At 37.0% G+C, this 4,857-nt stretch overlaps 1 non-coding gene across 1 annotated transcript; it reads left to right on the top strand.

Moving 5' to 3' along the window:
• Positions 1-4,446: 4,446 nt before the first annotated feature.
• On the top strand, positions 4,447-4,554 carry LOC114082998 (U6 spliceosomal RNA). Its single transcript, XR_003581081.2, has one exon. It is a non-coding gene; the product is annotated as a U6 spliceosomal RNA (small nuclear RNA).
• The last annotated feature ends 303 nt before the right edge of the window (positions 4,555-4,857 follow it).

Below are 4,857 nucleotides of genomic sequence, written 5' to 3'. Positions count from 1 at the left end.
TACTTCATATAAACACATACAATAGCTATTGGTCCTCTCATTCACATTTAAGCCCAGCACCTATACACTTACCCACATATGCAATCATAATTTCATGCATATATTCATGTATGTTCATACATATATTTACCAAAAAACACACATACATAAATGTACAACTTCTTTACTAATACACTGACTCATAATCACCCTGTACATACACCAGCTCACCTATAAAGTCTCAGACATATATACCTATCCCTCTCTGCTATATAAGCATGAGTATGTACATATATACCACCTTCACCCATATACTCATTCAAATACACATTCACTCTTCAATTTACCCATTCACACATACATACATCTCACCAATATGCTGACACATACATAGGCTCATACACAGTTATTCACCAATACACTCACACAGGTATATACCTGTATATATTATATATATATACATTATATATATGTTATATATGTTATATTATACATATGTATATATTATACAGCCCCCACTCATGTGTTTACAACCATATACCCACACACTACCTCCACCATATATAACACATACATAATGCATGTAATATGTTACATACAAATACATATATAACCCCTCACCCAACTCTCAAACACATTCATGTATGTATGCTATCTTAGCCATGCTTTTAAACATACATGTACATTTATACCCTTAGCCCCATATTTATAAATATAACCTCTCATGACCATATTATCAAATGCACAGAAAGTCATACATATATATGTATATGTATATTCTTCAGTCATACATTAATACACAAATATACATAAATATCACCCTCTAGCTTATACACTTACACATAAATAAATGTATACACATACTCATCTTTCAACCACACATTACAGATATGCTGTCATCCATACTCTGAAACTGACACACATTAACATATCCTCAGAAAGGAACATATGTTCTTCGCCCTATCCCCACATACATACATATTTCATTTATTTATATACACACAATTCACACACAGGCACACACACACACATGCACACACTCCACACCAGAATCAATATACCCATCACCCACCTATACATTTACATACACATATACATACCATTATATGGTACTCACCATTAATGCATATATGAATGCACATACATATACAAGCTCTCAGTCGATAGCTCTCACAGACAGAAGCATATGTATCCCCTCATACACAGAACACATACATTTAAACTCCTTTAACACATAAACTTACCCACATATACACACATTTATGTATATATCTCTCATCTAAACATACATGTACACACACCCCTTCATTCATACATTAATATACCCACACTACTACATACAATCCCACCCATACATAAATTAATTCACATTTATAAACAACTCTCTTTCCCATACACTGACATCCACATGTACATGCACAACTCCAAGGCATATTCACACACACTCACAGTGCATATATACCTTCACTCTTAAATTTATATGCTCCTATATATGTGCATATATTTTCATTTGCACATACAGTCACACACATACCTGGGCATAGAGCTCCCAATCACTCCTGCATTCAACCATCACACACGTACATATAAAGTTCCCTCACTCTTATACTCAGATACACATATTCATAATGAATCCCCACCTGTACACTCACATAAATGCACACACACTTTTCTTTCCATATACATGATCTGTCAAACATACATTTATACCTCTTCATTCATCCATTCACATATGAATATTCACCCTTTCATCTCTATAGGTATCAGCACATATGCACAAATACATATACAATTCCCCACCTAACCTCTCTCATACACATTCAGCCATATACAACATCCACCCAAACCTTCATACCCACATATATATGCATATACCCTTAATTCATGCACTGGTACAAACACTCCCACACAGACACATATAGGTTTGTATACACTCCTTCACTCATTTTGTCTTTCACAGATGTGGCTACCTACATATACACATTTACATATGCACCTATATAACCCAGTTCTATATGTGTTGCTCATCCATTCTCTCTCACACACATAAGATCACATACAGTGTTTACACAAACATGTGGGTACATATATATGCTTCTTATTCACTCTTTCTTATATGCATGGGTACTTATATATCACCCTCACTCATACACTCACATGTACTCATATGCACAAGTAGAGATAATCCCTCATCTGTTTTTTTCTCTCACACACTAATACCTATACACAGCACTCGACACACACATGGAGAGCTATATATGATATCTAAGTACAATTCACATGCACACACCTGCACACACACACACACACTTTTTATTCATTTGAATTCTTACTCAACATCAGGAATTCTCATACATTTGAAATTCAACCATGTCCTCCTAGATATTTTTGGACTTCAAGTTGAGAAGCACAGTGTCAAACAGATATTGAAAAAAGGAGTGTTCTTCCTCCCTCCTCCCACTATAACATAGGACAGTGATTCTCCTGATATCCTGAGATGCTGATGGCTGTAGCTATCGGTCACATCTTTTCCAGTTTGGGTGGGCCTTAAAAACAGCCCTCCCTGTTCTCACCCTCCTCTCCCCTTCCCACCCTTTCACTTCCACTCAGAGGTTGCAGAGGGCCACAAGTTTTCCCTTCCATGCTTCAGGATGCCAGAAGAGAGCAAGTGCCTTTTCCTGTTCTTGCATTTCTATTTTTAATTACAACTAACTGGGGAACAGAGTGAAACATTTTAGCAATTTAATCTTAGTGTAAAATGGTGTATTTTCACTTCATTAACTAAAAGGGAAATCAAATGGCTTATCAAAGGTTGAGCTTCACATTTGCATATGGGTCTGAGATTCATGAAGCAGGATTTGTAACAGCTATAAAAGCTTCCATGATTGTCTCTGGGGACCACTGGCTTTATCATTTTGACTGCAGCATTATAAAATGACATTTGTACATGAAGTAGGATGAATACACTTTCTGAAGTCATCTTTGCTTGCTGGCTGTATCCCCAAAATGAGCCAAAGAGAAACATGTGAAACTTTCAATTGTGTAACCCAATCACCCCAAAAGTTAGCAACAAAACAATTATCTCACAGTTTTAGGGGTCAGAAATTTGGGTAAAACTTATCTGGGGGCCTCTAGCTCAAATGTTTTTTTATGAAGTTTCAATCATGAGTGCACTTGGAGTTGCAATCATATCAGAGTTCAACTGTGGGATGATCCACTTCCAAGTTCATTCACATAGACTACTCCAAATGGTTGTATCATGGTATGAGAGCTGTCTTCACCAATTTCTTTCTGGGTTCTTGTCTCACAAAATGAAGAATAAAATCCACAGACAATAATAGAAGGGAAGAGTAAATGGAATAGGATTTATTTAAGTGAGAAGAGAAGAGATTGAACTCCCATAATGTGGGATGGGACCTGACAACATGCAAATCCATTTCGGTGTGCTAGCCTAGGGGTTTATATAGTTTTGCAGGGTATGAACATTGACCAAAACCTATGTTAAACAGGCAGTGAAAAAGTAGCAAAGTTATGGTTGTGTCCTTTAGCCTTTGAGTTTTAATCCTTTCTGTAACTCCCATCTGGGTTCATTCCCATCTTTAGTTCTCAATAAAGGAGTTGAATGAAATTTTCTCACAGGTAAGCCTCATGGTCTTTACATATGAAAAAGGCTTGATAGAGCCCACTAATATTTCTATTGGTTAGTTTGGTATAGTCTTTGCATTTGAAAAAGACCTTAATTGGGACCCATTAACCTGATTACCTGACCATTATCTGTATTTATTCAATTGGATCATAAGGGTTCTGCCCACATAAGTGGATTAATCCATTTGATGGGTTTATCCACTGTTAACTGAATAGACTATTGGGAGGTGGGAACTAGTTGGAGGAAGTACATCACTAGAGGTATAACCTGGAAGGGTTTATATTTTCCATGCTCCTTCTCTGCTTTCCAGCTAAGCAACTTTCCTGCGCCATGTCCTTTTGCTTTGAACCTGCTGATCATGGACTGAACCTCTGAAACCATGGACCAAAATAATCCTTTCCTGCTCTAAGTTGTTCTTGTCAGGTATCTTGTTTACAGCCGTTCAAAGCTGACAAACACAGATGGGATGACCCAAGAGTCTTGACAAGAGAAAGCATTGGGGGCCATCTCGAAGGCCACTTTGGAGGTCATTTACTTCAAATTGCAAGGGGGACTTAGAAGAGAAAGCATTATTGAAGGTAGAGGAGAAATATGGGCTCCTGGGCCCCTCTTCAGGCCTTCCAATCCTCTTTCTTCTTTCTGGAAAATTCTCCACACTTCTAGAAAGCTCTCAGAGTGTTTATCATTCATTGATTTATGATTGAAACAAATGATTATTATTATTAATGTTGGCATTTTTGGGAACTCCTTGTAGTACTTGTGGATGCAGCCATTAAAGCCATGAGAAAGGCTCAATGATTCAGTATAAGAAACTGTGTAGTGTGCTCACTTTGGCAACACTATATACTAAAATTGGAATGCTACAGAGAAGATTAACATGGCCCCTGCACAAGTATAACATGCAAATTTGAGAAGTGTTCCATATTTTAAAAAAATAATGAAATAAAAAGAAAAAAGAAACTTTGTAGTATTCTTCAAAAATGAAACAAAATCCTAGGGTTAGGGGACAGACAGATGAGGATGTAGGAACATGAAGTTAAAGGAATAATTCTATAAAATGGGCCTATTGTGCTGACTCCCATATGCATTTTTTTTTTTTTTTTGGCCAAGAAGCAATTTGCCTGCAGCTCTGCCTGGCTTAAGTGGACATGTTATAATGTCCAAAACAATGTTGATTGGAGGAACCTAAGTTACCCTGAAGAGGGGAACTTTTGTGACCCTCTCTACAGACC

This window comes from Marmota flaviventris, chromosome X (assembly GCF_047511675.1).
Source record: "Marmota flaviventris isolate mMarFla1 chromosome X, mMarFla1.hap1, whole genome shotgun sequence".
NCBI classification, from domain to species: domain Eukaryota; kingdom Metazoa; phylum Chordata; class Mammalia; order Rodentia; family Sciuridae; genus Marmota; species Marmota flaviventris.
Note: the sequence above shows the minus strand (reverse complement) of the source record. Positions and strands in the feature narration are given on the sequence as shown.